The following is a 19,589-nucleotide window of genomic DNA, read 5'->3' on the forward strand; positions in this document are numbered from 1 at the left end:
ATTCAATAAAGGTTTACTCGCTATCTATACAAACATAGCATACTGGAAGGATATTTTTTGATTCACATTTAACTTTGTTTTTAACGCATACACACTTATTGGTTCGAAACTTTCTTAATTTTCACCATTTCTTATTTTTTTTAAACGTTAAGTTTTTTAATTACAGAAGTGCCATTTTTTTAAGACTTTCAGACTATTAAAAAAAAAAAGTCTTGTATCATTGCAATAATAGTGTGGTCCAAATGTATACATGTACGTCTCGACAAAGTTTTTGAAACTAATTTATATGAAATTCAAAATTAAAAATTAACTAAATGGCATTGGAATAATAGTAATTCATTATTTGAGTTGGGTCTGACATTACTTACAATGCCTGCGCAAATTCTGTAATGAGCAATTCCATATTAAATCATGTAGTTTTACACGGATTTCCTATAAGAAAAAAGCCATTTTTGTAATTGTTATTTAGAATCGTTAAAATAATGTGAAACAAGCTGAACTTCAACATTTTTGTTTGCAATTAACCATAAAATATAAATTTAAATTTATTTTTTATTTATCATCCCCATAAGACTGTTTTGAAGGGTGCAAATAAAACCTTATAATTGAAAAATACAGCTTTGTGATTTTTTGCTGCTAATTATGATTATTTTGCGATATTTTACATACCAATGGTTTATAATTCTTTTTTTATTGGTAGTTAAATATTTGCATAAATTAATTAAATGACGTGTAATTGTTTTTGGAATTTTTCTCTTAGTATAGTGTTAGGAAGCCGCGGTTTTTTCGAGTTTTTCAACTGATTATCTACTTTCAGTCAGAGCGAACCAATTATAAATTAAATTTCAGATGATTAATTGTTTAAGCATTTTATTATTGTTCATCCAAATATTCTCCTATAATTATGCTAAAAAGTGGCAGGTTTTCTATAATTTTACACCTTTTATTCACTTTTAAATTAGTGTGAGGTAAAAATAAATACAATTTTTTACGAAATTTTTTACTTTTTGTCCATTTTTCACATTTTCATAAATTATTGCCATAGGAAAGTGTAGTTATAAACAATAATGATTTGTTTGAACGATAAGGTTTGTTACCAAGTTGATACCAAGAGAAGTATTATTATTTTTAACTTACTTAAAAATTTAATTCCACACATCGTTTATAATATCATCATTTTCTGAATTATTTTTAATAACACAGCCACACAAAAAAAAGTGTATGGATCTGGTAACAAGACATACGTATTTCTATGGATTTTGGGGCGCTGAATTCAAATTGGGTATCAAAAATCACTCATCACGTCATGGTTGAGCCATAACCTCAAAAAATGACGAAAAATCATGCACTGAGGCAAATAAATTTCAAAATAATGCCAGTGATGCAAATTTTCACTTCAAAAACATGTCGACAACTGTGAAGCATCAACCCTTGCCTGATATCAACTTATTTAACATAACTTTACCCAACAGAACCTGACCTCACCTAACCTGAAGTAACAGAAATTTATTGAACTACACGTAAAGCTCTGGAAGCATATTTTCCCAGTAGCAATTGTTTGCTACATCGAATGGGTCAACTCGAGCCTAAGCTAGAAATAAATCCAACCTAACCTAACCTAACCTCACGAAACACAATTAAACTGATTGTCTTGTCCCGTTGTGTTTGCGGTACCGTTTCATTTAGTTTCGGCTTAACCTACATAGAGGTTTAACCTATCCTAACCTAACAAAACCTGACCTAACCTAACCGATTACGCTGGAAACCCTGTTCTTAAACGTCTTAAACGTAAGCGTAACTCTTTGCATCGTTCCTTCGAAGAAAAAAGGACACGTTATAGCAGGCAGAAAATAGACTGAAGTAGGTCTATAAATCAATTTAATTACGATAAAAAGTAAGATAAAATGTAAACACGAAAGATAGTATAAATATATCCCTTAAGGCTAAGAAAAGCAGAGAGAAAAAAATTTGAATAAAACTCTTATTCATTTGCATGTTTAAGTTACATTCTACATTTTAATTGATACAAACAATGTCAGGTTAATTGAAATGGGATCAATTCTACTTGTAGTTCTAAGTTTCTTCAAATGTGTAATATGCGTCTAAATTTTTAACCACCTGTAGTACAATGAAATGAATTTGATTGTGTTACAACGGGAACACTTAAGTTAAGTTGTGTTGCGTTAAACAAAATTTTGTTAGGTTCTGTTAAGTTAGATTAATTTGTAGGTTAAGATCGAGTTAACCTATTAAATATAGCACACATTTAAGACTTAGAACCGTACACTTACATAGCTACATGTGTGGTTGAATTTCATTCGGCTAGGTTAGGTTAGGTCAGGTTTTGTTAGGTTAGGATAGGTTAAACCTCTATGTGGGTTAAGCCGAAGTTGAATGAAACGGTACCGCAAGCACAACGGAACAACACAATGAGTTTAATTGAGTTACGTGAAGTTAAGTTAGGTTAGCTGAGATTAGGTTAGTTTAGATTTATTTCTAGGTTAGGCTCGAGTTGACCCATTCGATGTAGCACACATTTGCTACTGGGAAAATATTCTTCCAGAATTTTACGTGTAGTTCAATAAATTTTTGTTAATTCAGGTTAGGTGAGGTCAGGTTCTGTTGGGTAAAGTTATGGTAAATAAGTTGATGTCAGGCAACAGTTGATCCTTCCCAGTTGTCGACATGTTTTTGAAGTGAAAATTTGCATCACTGGCATTATTTTGAAATTTATTTGCCTCAGTGCATGATTTTTCGTCACTTTTTGAGGTTATGTCTCAACCATGACGTGATGGGTGATTTTTGATACCGAATTTGAATTCAGTGCCCCAAAATCCATAGGAATACGTGTGTCTTGTTACCAGATCCGCACACTTTTTTTTGTGCAATAAACAAAACTATAGAAAATTGTTTTCCAAATAAAATAAAAGGTAAATTGGAAAGTTCACCAGTATCTAACGTAATTCTGCGAATAAATACAGTAGTTCCTTTTTCAGTTCCAATAATTACCAATACTTTTATATTAAATTTATGCAATTTTAAAATTTTTAATCTTATTTCATTACATGGTTCATCCTTTATCCTTAACTTTCTGATAAGCTATAAAATTGCTCCACGTTTTAAAGTTTATTTATGAACCGGTAAGCCTGGAAATTAGAGAAAATTTAAATATTCTACTGGAAAATTTCATTGCACGTCCTCATCAGTTTTATTAATTTCTTTATTTCTTGCACAATCTATACTATAATTTGTTACTTCTTTTGATTTGATCTTATTTAATATCTTAATATTTAATTTATAAATTTCTTCATCATGACAAGCGAGTATTGCACAATTTGATTAATTCTCCTGTTCATTTATAAGAAAACCATAATTTTGTGTGCAAATACCACCTGTTTTCGAATGATTAGGTAAGGCAAATGAGTTAATTTTACCCTATCCGATTTTTAATAAAAATTTTGAAAAATCCAAAGCAATTGATCTCATATTTTGTTTTAATTTCATAATTTTAAAATTATGCTATTAATAAGAAAATTTAATTTATTCTTGCACAACACTTGTCCTACAACCATTTTTAATTATAGGTGAAATTTGTCTAAAATCTCTTCCTAATATCACTAATTTGCCAGCAAACGGGAAATTCTCAACATTAAAGCAGTTTTGATCTTTATTTAATTGACTTATTAATTGAATACTCTTGTTCTTATTTTATTTAATATATAACTTTTCCTATTCTTCTGATACTTTTATTTCAATATTTTCAGGAATACGTAAAACTATTGTTATTAGTCAGATATTACTGTCTCAGTCTGTAACAAACCTGTATTCGTTTAAATTTATTTTTGTTTGAACCATTTTGTTCTGCAACAAATGTTTGAAATTTATATTTAGCAGTGATTGATGCGAAAATTTGTCATTGCAAAAAATATTTCTTTTTCTTGAAACCATTATTAAATTTTCTAAATGATTTGCCGAATCACATTCAAACTCTATCACTGTTGAACTCATAAAATTGTGGATTTTTTTTCGAATCATTTTTATTTTTTCGTAAATATTCCTGACTTTAACAGACAAAACTTGACTGACACGTCGGATGACAAAAAGAAGAAATAATGCATGATTCTGGAATTCGGAAAAGTTCTCCAAATGGCGTGTAGCGCTTTGAGTAAGTTTCCCATGAGAATCTCCATTGTACGTTTTAAGTATTTTCTCGTAATTTCACGACAACGATTTCATAATTAAACAAAACATTTTTTTAAAAAGTTAATCCTATTCTATATTGCAGAGTTAAGTTCACAGTCTGAGGGTTTGCCTAATGACGAGCCTATTTCTCATCGCGGCGAATCTTCGTACTCATCAGAAAGACATCTTTCTCCTGGCAGATCTCTTTTTCCTCTCAGAAATTTTTTTCCTGTTAGGTCTCTTTCTCCAGAAACACCTCATTCTCCAGCCAAGTCTCCTCCGGTCGAGCCTTCTCAAGATGCCAAGTCCAAATCTCAAAGTGGCAGGTCCAAGCCCGTTCGTCTTAGGATCAGGTCTCCTCATGTCAGGTCCATTGCTCCACCTACTATGATTGATTATTTTCTCGGATGTCAATATGAACTTGAGCCACTTGAACGGATTAGAATTACTTCCCGTAGGAATTCGAGCCGAATTTTCGGACTTCAAAGATACACTTTTCCTGCGGATAAAGGAATTCGATTACTTGTCGATTCAAAATTCTATTGGCCGACACCAACCCAAGAACAGATTGTAATGTCAACAGCTGATGGTGACGTCTATGCATTAATGGAGACGAGTAATGTTCTTGCTGGAATCTATTCATCTAATTGGCCTAGAGGTGGTTATTCACGGGCAAAGATAAACAAGGTAACCGGCTGGGTTACTCAGTTGGCGAAAATTGAAGTAACGGAAATTCCAGTGGGCCACCATACTACAATTTCATTGAATTACAAAGTAGAGCGTTTAGAATCTAGTCCTCGGCATTTATAATTTAATTTGAAAATTTTAAGAACAGCCTTTGAAATTTTGTTTACTAAATTTGTAATATGTCCGGTTTGGGTTTTTTTCATAGATTACTATATGTTTATAGTTTTCTAACAGTATTTAAATCTGGAGGGACGTTTTAGAAAAAAAGGGGCGGGGATAACCTGGATATAATATTGTTTTGAAATTAGATGATGTTTATGAATGTACAAATTTCCTTCCTGCAAAGCTCAATTGAATGCAATTCTGGAGAATAAATTATGCGATGCTTCTGGTTAATATAACTGCATTATAGAAAATTGTATGCAAGTGTTAAAGCACTCATGAATAAAATTGTATACAATACATATTATTTTAAAAATTGTGATTTATATTTGGTTCTTTGCATAAAAACCTTTAAAAATATATTCTAATCTAGGAAGATATTTTTTCTTTGATGAGTCACTGTTCTGTTTGAAAATTCTGATCAAAAATACAATTTAAACCTCGTTTATACTTCTCATTTCAAATATTATTCGTGAATATTATAAAAAAAATTAATACAGGGTTGCTTTAAGGTCCCAGATTCAAAATTTTCTAACTTTTGCTGACTTTTCTTTGACTAATTTTTAATTTTCCCTGAACGTTATAAATTTTTCTTTTAATCATAAAAGCAACCTTAAATCTAAAAGATTAATATAGTCAATGAAAAATTTTCGTTCACTTTTTTACTGAAAAAGATAAATTTTGAACATAAGATAAAAGAATTTCTTTAAGGAAATTAATTTTTAACCAAGAAAAAATTAAATCTTCAACAAGATAGTTAAATTTTCAATTGAAATTATGAATGTTCCATAAAAAACGAATGTTTAACAGAAAGGTTAAATAAGCGATATTGTCAGCAAAAAATTTTAATATTTAATCAGAAACAGTTGAAATAAAACAAAAAATACAAATTTTTTTAATATTAATAAATTTTTAACTAAAAAAGGATCAATTTCCGAACAAAAATTGAATAGATACATTTTCATTTAAAAGCATGATACTTCAACCAAAAATAATGAATTTTCCGGAAAATAGGTAAATACTGAAACAAAAAATTAATTCTTAATATAATAAATATTTAATCAAAAATGGGTCTTAAGCCACATAATTCAATTTTCAACAATCAAGATGAATTATCTACCGGAAAAGATCAAGTTTAAATTTTAAACCAAATATATGAATTTACATCTAAAAAATGTAGAATTTACAATAAAAAGTAGAAGAGTTAAATTTGCTAGTAGAAAAATAAATTTTCAATGAAACAAAAACGAATTTTTAACAAAATAGTTCAATTTTCATCCAAAGAAATGAAGTGTCATTCAAAAAGATTCTGTTTTATCTAATGAGATTACTTTCCTACGAAGGTAGAAAAATCACTGCGTGAAAAACGGGTTTTCAAAAATTATCATATGCATCATTTTTTTTAGGTTATTGACGAAAATTATATTTATAAATATTTAAATGAGTAGATTAAAAATTAAGTTTGCGAGAATCGATCACACAGCCTTCCGTCAATAAGCCCGAGCGCTACTGCATGAGCTTCCAGCTGATCGGAATTGTAGCTCCTGTAGTTTCTGTAGTTCCTGATTATAAAATAAATAACTTGCATATAATATTTACAAGTTTTAATATATTACGAAAAATTTCCGAAATTGTGCCACAGCCTTAACTATTTTCTCTCAGTAATTTACCTCGGATCTCTTGGTGATGCCTGGTGTTTTGTAGGGATCCAGGTTTTTATGACAAGACCGATACAGAAAGAATCCAATCCCAGTACCGGTTGGTATTTTGCTAACTGGTCCACCTTTTTGTTAACCTTGATCCATATGTGACCAGGGACCCATATGAGAGCCACTTTTCTTTTTTCTGTAAGATGGTTTAATGTAATTTTGCATTCCCACACCAGTTCTTACCAGAGCTTTGCAATGTGCAGCTCTAACCTTCTAAGGCCCATCAACGTTTCCAGATGAGCACCCCTGACTAAGATTAAAAAGTAATCCGCATTGCTCTAGGAACCCCCGTGGCACTATTCCTTAAGTATGCCATCACCCAAACTCGTTTCAAGTCTCCTTTGGAGTCGCATGCTTCCCATCCAGCTTACCAGCTGGCTTGACACGACACACTTCAAAGCGTCTAGACAAATGACTTCTGAAATAACATTGCTGAAGGTACCCTTTGTATCCAGGAATGTGCCCACAGCATACCTCTTTTGTTCTAGCTGCTGTATTAATTTTACCACAACAGCATGGAGCGCCGTTTCTTCTGAGCAGTCTGCCTAAAAAGCGTCCTGCCCTCTGTGTCTTTAGAATATAAGACTCTAGGTTGATTAGCCTAAAATCTTTTGCAGCAGTGTAACCCTCCCTTTCAGGTTTGGCAATGAAGGCTACTCTACTAATCATGCATGCCGATGGCACGTCTTTTAGCGCAATGCTTGCCCTGAACAATTTCATCAGTGGAGGGACGACAAAATCCATGCCTTTTTGTAAAAACTCTGGATAGAGGCGGTAAATGTGATCTAAAGAGACAAAAGGACCCTACTGCCCATTTCACATTTTTGCTGACTACGAACTTTGCAGCTACATTCCAATTGGGCTTCCCCAACTCTTGGACTCAGCCTTGCTCCTCTTGGTCGGTTCGGATTTGCTGAAAACTCGAGAAGTGAACTTCCATCAGCTGGTTCAGCGTTGCTTCTTCATATTCGGCAAACTCGCTATTTTTTAGCCTTATTAGCACGAGCGAGCTTCTGGGTATCTTACATTTTTATTCTATGTATACTGGGTCCTCTTATAGATTTCCCAATCTGAAGGCAATTTAGTTCTATTTGCCTTGTTGCAAAATACTCTTGTCTTTTTTTTAAAGTTTTTCGAAGTAGGTATTTCACCATTCTGCTCCTTTTCTAGACTTAATTGTGTTTGTGTACAATTTTTTTCATATAATGTTGTCAAAGCCCTTCGGAGAAAATCCGTGGAGTGCTCCAACTCATCAATGTTACCATACTTTATATGTAATTCCACAAGCATCTCTTTGAGTTTCTCTTCAAGAGTCCCAAAGTGTATTTCTAGGTTTTCTGATCTTTGAAACCACCGGTTTTATTAGGGTTAGTTGAAGCAAGTTATATTTGTGGTCCGAGAAAGACTCCTCATTAGAGTTGTTCCAGTCCACTACTTTGAACCTCAGTTCATCTGAGCATAAAGTCAAATCGAGATCCTCACTGCTGTTTTTAACCTGGAATCTGGAAGTGTAATCTCGATTTAGAATCTCAAACTTAGTACCCACTAGTTCTTCGAGTTAATCTCTTCATCTGTCATTGATGTTTATGCTCCCCCACAGCGTATAGTGAGAGTTCGCATCACAACTCAACAGCAGAGAAATCATGTTCTCTTAACTGTGCTATATTAGAGTACTCATATCTTTGGGAGGTGGAGGTCCTTCAGCATTACCTGGGAAATGAGCCGAGGCAATAACTACCTCGAGTCTTACAACGCTTCTGCCCTGAAGCTCACCATAATTACGGTGAGATCCCTGGAGCAGATCTTAGGCACCTGCATCCATACCATTAACGGCTATGCAAGCCTTTTCTGTTTTTTCGTGCAGCTTCTTATATATGGCTAATTTGGGGCACCTACGGACGCTTCTGGTGGATTGCTTCTAAGGTTCCTTGCACTTTTGGCGGTGGGTTAGAGGATGGTCCAGAAAAGGGGCTCTCATTATTTTTGTTTTGTGTTTTTGTACGTGCTTTAATTCTTTTGCTACATTTTTAACAAAATAGTTTTGATTGAGGTCATGTACTTTGCTTTACTGGAAATGAATTATGAAATAAAAATATCAGTATTTTAGAAGGAAAACCTTGCCGCCTATGTACTATTTTTTTATTTATTTTTTATTAAATCATTAAGACATTTCCCTTCCGGGGTAGTCGTGACTCACTTTGGTGGGGAAAGGAGTAATGTGGGGAAGGGATAGAGAATTTTCAGATTAATCCAAAATTCTCGTGTTACAAATGTAAATAATACGTTCGTTCCGCAACACTTCTCCGACCCAGGTTGCTGATCAATCTCTCTAGCAATCACCCCAAGTGAAGATCCTCACAAAGTCGTCATGTAAGGTTCCCCACTTGGGTCCATTAGTGGCTGAGGTCTTTTGTTTCAGGCGTTATTCACTCTACTGACACTCTTTTTATTAACTATTTGCCGCTATACTTTCCTGTCCTGTTATACTTCTCTAGCTTCTTTAATGCCCATACATTTTTTCATGCAGGCTCTAGTGTTTCTGTAACTTCTTATGACTCTTCTAACTAGGGTCTCATTCAAATATTCTAACTATTCTTTCCGCGGGCTACCTCTGGGGACGCTGCCTTTTACATTACCTTGATACACTTGTTTCGTTAGTCATTCATTTGGCATTCTCTCAACATGCCTGAATATTTGAAGGTCACCAGTTCCTTAATTTTCAAGATTCAGACTATTGCGGGTTTTCCATTTTAAATCATTTCATTCTTTTACTCCTGGCTATCCAGAAGCTACGCGGTTTTCCAAGACTTAGGTTAATTATTTAAGATAGGAAACCTTTAAAATGGGACGCCAATTGTCATTTGGAGTTACTCAACCTATCTCAAATTTTCCCACCAATTCTACTGTTGTGTACTAACCTGTTCCTGGCATTCCGATCATATCTCAATACTTATTGAAGATCTTGAAATGCCACAAGGATTCAAATTTTCGTCTGACACTTCATTTCCTAAATAACTTACACGCCTCGGAGCGAAATTCATGATCTCTTTTGTTGAAAAAGTTTATTGTCGATCACCGGAAATGCGAGTGGGACCTCTTGAGCTCAGGCGTGGATAACACTGACAACCTTTCTGGCACTATGCTTTCTAATTGGGGTTGAGTCTTAGTAGGAATTTTAGTAGTCCTATTGTTTTGCTAATATACTTTGAAGAGGATGTCTTAGACACTCATTCAACATCATTTGGACCGAATTGGTGGGCAAATCATCTGCAAATTTAGAATAGAATATTTTGGTGGGCACATTATTTTCCATGCAGGGAAATTCCTGAGAGCCTATTTCTTCTGTTTCAACGACTCCTAGTAGCGCCAATCAAGAAGCCCCATTTCAACCAATCGGGATTCAGTCGTTTGTCAAAGAAGAAAAAACGCTCGAGAAATTATCATTCTTCGTCCAGCAGTTTTTGGAGCAGCGACCTATTAATTGTGTATTGTTAAATTGTAAGGTTTTGTAAGAATTCAGAGTATCCCTTGTGCGATTCAAGAAGTACACTATTTCTGAAATATTCCTGGCTGGATAAATTGATTGATTTATCTGTGGATTACTGTGAATTTTGTGATTCATTGTGATTTGTTGAATTTTGTGTGATATTGTTCCTGGTGATATTTTATGTTTCTGAATACCCTGTTATATATTCTGTACTATTTTTTCCACATTAATATTTAAAACGTTGTCTTAGTTTTGTTGCTAAATGATTTATATGCAAAATTTTTGTTGCCTTTAGTCATGCAGTCCCCTCTGTCTTAAAGGTTTTTGTTTTATAGTAAATTCTCATATGTTCCCATTAAATTTAGTTCAGAATTATATTTCTCTAACCTCCAATAATACTGTATAATTTAATTTGATTGATTAATGTCGTCTAACAGAATTCTCTAGTTTTGAAAAACCAGGTGCAGAATGGGTTTCAATTTTTTTTAAGAATTAATATCGTCATTTTGTCACAATTTCGTCATTTCGTCACTCCTTTGTTTTTTAACTTTTAATTGTCCGTGCAAACAACCCTCTAAAATAGTAATAATTTAATAAAACTATAAATGGATTCATTTTACCATCTTGAAATAATTTATTTAATTAATAACTTTGGAGTAAAGTAATTAATATGGAGTTATTTAAAATATTTTCGATTTCTAAGAACTGTTCCCTCTGCCTTTTTCCAGAGACGAGGTAACGTGAGTTATTGTCTTTCGCAATTTTTATGATTTACAATTTACTTTTTATTTAAAAGCTTTTAGTTCAGAGATTACATCAAGTTTGATCGAAGAAAATATGATGTTTGAGGCGATTCCCTGAAAATTAGACAAATACTGTAATCTCTAAGATACCTGAGATATAGAAAAAAAATGATGATGAGAAATTGAAAATCGATTTTATGGTCTACCCTATTCCACATAGGAAGTAAAAAATGCGTGTAATAAAATATTATCAAAAATTTATTCCTGATTTTTTAATTAACACACATTATTTACAGTAATAAAAAGTACAAAAATTATTTCACTTTGAATTTTCTTATTAATTGCCACTGTTTTATCAACGTCACTTGTGACCTTATGTTATAATATAAAGTCTTGTACATATTTATTCTAAGATTAAAACGGGGATAAAAACATGAAAAAAAAGAATAATTAAAGCTATAAATTACTGTAATTGATATAAAACTATTATATCTTGATCAAATTCTGCTAAATTAATGAATAGTAAATGTTTATACATTTTTAAAATTATAAATTGTAATTTTTCGAGTTGAAAAATGAAAATGGGAAGTTCTGGTCATTCAGTGGTATGTTAGCATCTCAACAATAAGAGTGGAGCGATAAGAATAAAAAATGCGTTAATTTCTATAAAACTAAATATTTTTGAACCAAGCTTCATTTATTCCATGTTGTCTAGGGCAATGGACAAATTCCTTAACAATTTTATTAACAACGAAATACACTTCTCCACAATAGCTCGATTCACAATGCTATTATTAGTTTTATTTTATAAAAAATGCCAAATTTTTTATCTTTGAACCTTACTTGACACTTTCGAAAAGATTTCTGCGATATTTGAAATTATTTTGAATCATTTTCCGTACTTTTTAGTGGAGCGTTATTAAAAAAATCGCTTCATTTTTCCCAAAATAGCCTTGATTGAGGTAATATAACATATTTCCTTGGAATGAATTATGGAATATAAATATCAGTATCTCAGAAGGAGAGCCTACCGCCTATAAACTCTGAGATAACGGTTGAGATATGCTATCATACTCTTACGGGGCATCAGAATATTCATAAGATACAGCATTTAAAAAATTCTTCAATTACGCATTAATCAGTTTTTCCCCTAATTTTATAAAATGGACATCGTTTATACTTTGATCTTTATCTTTACGATCATCCTTAACTATATCGGTAAATATAATACTTTAATATATCTACACGCACACATATAATTTTTTCAACATTTAAACCTTAAACAAACAACAGTTTGTCTGACGTTATCCGCGTCTATCCCAATTGCTTTTTCCCTTGAAAAACTGTTCAAGTATTTGTTATAAAAAATTAAATTCGTCAAAAAATATCCCATTGGTTAGAATGTTTCCGAATTACAGAACCAGAAAGTATATTTGAGTTGGAGCGGAAATCTGTCAGTTAAATAAATACATTTTATTCAAATTAAGCAAATTCTATCTTTGATATAGGGCCAAACAAATTTTTGCTTGATTCTAACAAATAGTTTTATGAGTATAGTACCTATAGTACCTATAAGTACCTTGAGGGAGATTATTAAAATTTGTTTTTCAGATTCAAGCGAAAAATGTCCACGCAGCAAATTGAATGTGTGCCCCCCCCCCATTACAGTATCATAAAAATGCTCACTAAAACATGTTTAGGTTCTTACATTCTCATCAGAGAAGGTATTAGATTTGTCCAAAATTTGAGCTCCCCCAGTTTTGTTAAATGTCCACGTTTTGAGATCCCCTGAATCCGAAAAACAGGTTTTTACGAATGTGTCTGTCTTTATGGCTGTATGCATGTATGTCTGCCTGTCTGTCTGTGAACACACGATAACTTTTGAAAAAATACTTCTATTAGATTGCCCTTTGTTACACTCGTTTAGTGTCCTAAACTAAAGGTCAAGTTCGTTAGCCAGCCATTTTAGATGAAAATTCAAAAAGTGGGCACATTTTGAATATTTTTAAGATCACTTTTTTCAAAATTCAAAACTTCTCTGTACGGTTATTCATGGAATTCAAAAAATTTAACAATTTATCCAAATGACTTTTTTTGAAAAATCGAAAATTACTAGAGTTATAGCATTTTCAAAATCCAGAAAAACAAAACTAAAATGAACAATTTAAGCCAAACAACGCATGATACGAAAAAAAGTCTAAAGAAGAATAACGTTGCTTTTTGAAAGCCCTACAAGAATATAACAACTTTTTTGATTTGGTCATAAAGTTGGAAATTCAAAATTCAATCGTACAAAAAATGTTTGAAACCGCATTTTTTCAAGATTTAAAAATTCTATGCACAGTTGTTTATAGTACTTTAAGATTTAAACAATTTATCCCCCTGACTTTTTTTATGAAAAGAAAATTATCAGAGTTAGAGCATTTTCAAAATGTTGTTGTTTAAAAGATATATAAATTTATTATTAATTATTTTTCGATATTACGAGTAGATTTTCTTTTAATCGTAAAACATAAGATTAAAAATTAAAAAATTAACTTTTTGGAAAAAGCTCAGAAAAGACAAAAGAGGACATAGGCTTTTATATAGGAACCTATATTTATTCCCGTATTAGACCTACGCAGATGCGCAGTAGTTTTTATTTAATCGTAAAAAACAACATTAAAAATAAAAAAATGATAAAAATAAGGAAATAAGAATTAGTATGATTTATGCATATTATGAATTGTAATGATATATCTTTATTGAAATGATACATTTTTTAGATCTGCTTAGAATACAATTTAAAGCAAAATAAGAAACAAATACAAAAATAATCATGAGAAACACAATTTGCTTTTTATTTTGCAATTTTTTTAATAAGTTATCCCTGGTAGAGTTACATAAAAAATGTTTTATAATTGATATAAAAGTGTTGTGTATAATGCAGAAAAGTTGATAGGTTGGACAAAATCGAGTGCTAAGCACGAGATACGTGATGAGAATTTGTTCGTTAAAGCCAAAAGAGCTTTAACAAAAAAGAGTTCAAAATCACAAAATTACAGTTGTCGGTCCGTTCACCTTTGATTTTAAAAGGTCTGTGCCTGAATGTGGAAGAAATGCAAAGACTAAGCGCGGTGTGCGATTGCCCTAGGTCGCGTGCCATAGGCGCGCTCAAACTTGCGAGCGAAGCGAGCCGCGCACATAGCGCGCGATGAGAATGTGCCCACGCAGAGGGCTTATTTTTTTTTTAAGTTTACGATTTGTTTCGGATCATTTTCATTTTTTCTCACATATTCCTGACGCCAAGGGATCAATCCGGAATCTGAATGATGTTCCCTGTACATTGCGCGTCCTGATTTCAACAAGTTTCCCTTAAGAATTTCCACTTGATGTTCTCAGTCATGCCTCGTAATTGTACGACGAGGGTTTAGTAATAAAACGAAATATTTAAAAAAAAGTTAGTTCTCTTTTTTGTTGCAGAGTTAAGTTCACAATTTGACTGTTTACCTAATGGTGAGCCTATTCCTGGTGTTTCTCGTGGTGAATTTTTTCATTCATCAGAAAGACATCTTTCTCCTGGCAGGTCCCTTTCTCCTTTTAGATCTCTTTCTCCTATTACATCTCTTTCTTCTTTTAGACCTCCTTTTCCTTTTAGATCTCCTTCTCCTTTTAAATCTCCTTCTCCTTTTATATCTCTTTCTCCTGTCAGACCTGTTTCTCCTGTCAGATCTCTTTCTCCAGCAAGACCTTATTCTCCGGCCAAATCTCCTTCTGCCGAGCCTCCTCTTCATGTCAGGTCCAAATATTCTCGTGACAGGTCTAAGTGTCTTCGTGTCAGGTCCAGGACTCCTCCTCGCCGGTTCATGAATCCACCTACAATGATCGATTTTTTTCTCGGATGTCAATATGAACTTGACCCAATTGAATTGATTCGGATTTCTCCTCGTAAGAATCGGCGCCGGATATTTGAACTTCGAAGATACACTTTTCCTCCGAACAAAGATATTCGATTCCTTGCGGGACCAGGTTCCTATTTTCCAATGCCAAACCATGAACAAATTGTATTGTCAACAGCTGATGGTGATGTAGTTGCAGTTATGGAGACAAGTAATGTTTTTGCTGGAATATATTCATCTAATTCGTCTAACTCTGGTTATTCACGGGCAAAAATAAACATAAGCAGTGGCACAATTACCAGTTTAAAGAGAAATGAAATATCAGAAATTCCAATAGGCCGCCGTACTACAATTTCAATGAATTATAAAGTAGAGCGTGTAAACCCTAATGCTCTTCATCATTAATTCTATGTAAAAAAATATGTAAATCTCCAATTGCTAGATCCCTAAAAAATTCATTAATGTACGAATTTTCTTTCTTCTGATTTCTTGGAAAATAGATGAATGTGTAAAGGAATTCTGTGAATAAAATTACATACAATTAAATATTATACTTAATAATGTGTTTTATTTGTAGCAATTTGCAAGAACGAAAACCGAACCTTTCAGCTATGAATCTAAAGCGCTACTGCATGATCTATCAGCTGATAGGAATTATTATTCGATAATCTCTGTATACGATGTCCTATAATGAATATTTCAAAGTTCATTGCTCTTCCTACTAGGATTGATTCTTATTTCGGATTTCAATATAGACTTCAAACATTTGAATTTTTTCGGCTTTCCGAAGGAATTTGCGCCATATGTTCAAATTTCAAAGATATACTTTTTTTATGAATAATTCAATTGGATTACTTGCGGGAAAAAAATGTATTTTCGCTCATGCTGACCCTAAAACAAAGGACTCCGCACTAAATGTATGGGAAAATGGCTTTCGGTGGATTTAGCTGAAACTTTGTAATTTTTAAGGTTATAAGTGCCGGATGAAATATCCGTAAAAAAATTTCAAAAAATGGACAGTTCTAGCGTTATGCTGCGCGAAGCGCTCAAGATCAGTGAATAAAACGAATTACAACAAATTTTGTTACAAAAGCGATTTCAACATAGAAATCACGGTTTAAATCGTTGTCTTTCATATTTTCGCCTACACCGTTGACTCATATAGCGCGCTTCTCAAAATGATCAAACGCTAAGCGCCCAAGATTTTAACTTGACTAATTAATCACTTCTTTAAAGGCAGAAATGGTACCAAAGTAACATTAGTAACTAATGCACACATATCGATAATAACATTCTACCCTTCGCAACAGGGTTGAACGCTAAGCGCTCAAGATCAGCGAATAAAACCAATCCTAGTAATTTTAGCGACAAAGCGATGTCACTATAAGAATCACGCATCGGAAAGTAGTCAGTAATATGTTTAGCCAAACCAATGAGTTATATTGCGCGCTTCTCGAAACGATCAATCGCTAAGCGCCCAAGATTTAAACTTGACTAAGTTATTACTTTTTTAAAGACAGAAATGGTATTCAAAGTAACATTAGTAACTAGTGCGCACATCGATAATAACAGTGTACCCTTCGCCAGAGGGTCGAACGCTAAGCGCCCATGATCAGCGAATAGAACCAATCCTAGTATCTTGAGCGTCACAAGCGATGTCTGTATACGAAACACGCATCAAGAAGTAGTCAGTAACATGTTTAGCCAAACCAATGACAATATGAGTCAACATCGTTGACTTATATAGCGCGCTTCTCAGAAGGGGCAAACGCTAAGCGCAGAAGCTTTGAACTTGACTAAGAAATCACTTTTGCTTTTTTTGCACTTTCTTCACAAAATAAATGACAGACAAATATACCGTCGTCGATGGAAATAATGAGTGAATGCTGCATGATGAGCGAACTGAAAGTAGGCCTTATGACTTAAAAAAAGTTGAAACCTCGGCATTCATTTATTATTATATTAAACATATATATATAAAACAGCATTCAATTATTATTTCCATTGACGATGGTATGTTTCTCATTTCTTTTGTGAAAGGTCTCGAGAGCGGATAGTAATTTTATTGGTAAGCTTAGGAAAAAAAATTCCTATGTGTTCCCTTCTGTATTAATTGTGTTGTATTTCTTATTCCCTTTTTGTGTTCAGTTTCTTGTGTTTATTTGTTTTATTTTGTTGTTTCTGATTTTTTTTAGTTTTATTAATACTTTCCTCTGCCTTTCAAGACCATAAGAGCTTGTTTCTCTTATGGTTCAAAAAATGGCATTCAGAGTTCGAGTTAATTGCTATGTGTGCGATAGAGTCCATCAACCAGGACTAATAGCTCGAATTGATGGAAATAATAATCCTGATAGGCAAAACATTGCAATTTTTAGACGCCTTCAACTTCGAAGCCCACTATTTGAAGTCGTCGATGAGAGTAGGTTATGTCTCAATTGCAATCAATCGATTCGCAATGAGATAGAGGAGCTCCAACGTGACCCAGGCTGTTTAAGACTGAATTTTCTTACACAAACATGCAGGAAAACGCACATGTTCTGTAATGCTGATGTTAATGCTCCAGGGCTTTCAATTGAATGTAGAATTAACGCTTTTATTGTCATGGACATTTTCATTCCAGAAGAAACGAGAGCATGCTTAAATCATTTGGATGAACATGGTTTCATCATAGGCCCCTTGCTTCCTGGACTACAAGCGATTAATAGACCGTATAGGATTCTGAGACAGCAGTTACTTCTGTTTTTGCAGCAAACTTCGTAATGAAGTAAATGTTCATGCGGCCGTGGCGTTTAATAATGAGGATAGTTTCACTGATAAAGAGTTTGAAGCTATTGCTTCTGTAACAAAGGAACAATTTAGAGAATTGTATGCATTTTGTGATCTTATTCCGCAGTTACATGGACATGGTGCCAGATACGTGAGGAAAAAAGATCTGCTGACTTCCCTTTGCAAAATGCGTCAATGTCTTTCTGATGAATTTCTGAAAGTGATTTTTCATTATTAGAGCCGGCAAGCTACAAGCATGGCCATTTCAACTATAAGAGAGTTTTTAATGGCGCGATTTGTGCCTGGTAACATTGCATTTGATGCGATAAGCAGAGAGGAATTCATTGACAGACACGTGACATCATTCGCCAATGAACTTTATAATCCACAACCAGAAATTCCCAGAGCTATTGCTATCATCGATGGAACTTATGCTTACATGCAGAAGAGCAGTAACTTTCGCGTACTTCGACAGTCATTCTGCAAACATAAAGGACGTCATTTGGTTAAACCTGCTCTCATTGTTGCTCCAGATGGATACATACTTGAAATACAAGGACCATATTTTTCTGACTCGCGAAACAATGACGCACAAATGCTCATTAAGGAATCTGAAAGAGATGTGGAAGGTATGAGAGAATTTTTCGACATTGGTGATATTTTTATAGAGGACCGTGGATATAGAGATGCCCAACCACTTTCAGAACGTTTAGGAATTTTAGGAAGCAAACGAAGCTCAGCTAATAACGAAATCTAGATGAATAGTGGAATCCAGAAACGGCCACATAAAGTCTATTTTCAAGTTCTTCGAGAAAACCATTTCGAAGGCTCATGTACAAAATCTAAGGGACTTCTTTCATATGCTGGTGCCACAATTAATCGATACCACCCTGTTATCGAGATGCAAGGCGCTACAGCAGAGCTTGCAAGAGAATACAGGGTTTATCCGGAAAGTAATAGGACTGATTTGATTAAAAAAAATGTATTAAGGCATTCGTTACAATTCTTTAAAAACTTTTAAAGTAGGCTCCTTTTGCGTCGATGCAGCGCTGCCAGCGCGATTTCCAGGCATTGAAGGCGTCACGGAAACCATTCTCCGGAATAGCCTTGAGAGCCGCGGTGCATACTGCTTGGATCCCCTCTGTCGTCTCAAAATGCTTGCCTTTCATCGGCCTTTTCAGGCGAGGAAACAAAAAAATGTCTGGGGGCACATCTGGGCTGTGGGGCGGCTGCGGAAGCGTTGGGATGCCGGCCTTGGTCAGGTAGCTGTTCACAAGAAAGGCGGTGTGAGCCGGGGCGTTGTCGTGGTGCAACTTCCACTCGGCTGCGATGTCTTGTTGTATTGTTGTGCTCCGTCACAATGTCACGAACCACAGATTTTTATAAATTGAACATCTGGGAAATTCAACGAATACTCAGTTGACGGTCTGAGTTTAAAACTTTGCGCACACGAGTCACATTGTCGGTGTTTGTCGAAGTCGAAGGTCTTCCAGCACGGTCTTCATCGGCGACCTCTTCCCGGCCCTCCAAAAAGGCCTGGTGCCACCGAAACACACCACTTCTTGCTAAAACAACATGTATGTAAGCCTGCTTGATCATATCAAACGTCTCTGTCGCAGATTTAACGAGTTTCATACAGAATTCAATCGCGTACTTCTGCTCTAACGAACGCTGCATTTTCGGCTTGCACCACTCACAGAAACACGTCAAGTGAAAATGCCTGTCCTGACTCTCCAAATGCTCGGAGACAACTAACTAGCCGCTCGTTGGTTAGCTAGGAACGCCCTCTACCAAATCCAGTCGGTGCGCGCACGCTCCGAAGTACAGTCGCGGCGGAAGAAAAGCAGTCCTATAACTTTCCGGACAAACCCTGTATATAGCGAGAGCTCGTGAGCCAAATATTGTGCAAGCGCGCGTAGAAGTGGACAATATGCGCTACGGAAATGCAAATTGGAATCGCCTGCATGAACTTCAA

Source organism: Belonocnema kinseyi, chromosome 9, assembly GCF_010883055.1.
Source record: "Belonocnema kinseyi isolate 2016_QV_RU_SX_M_011 chromosome 9, B_treatae_v1, whole genome shotgun sequence".
NCBI classification, from domain to species: domain Eukaryota; kingdom Metazoa; phylum Arthropoda; class Insecta; order Hymenoptera; family Cynipidae; genus Belonocnema; species Belonocnema kinseyi.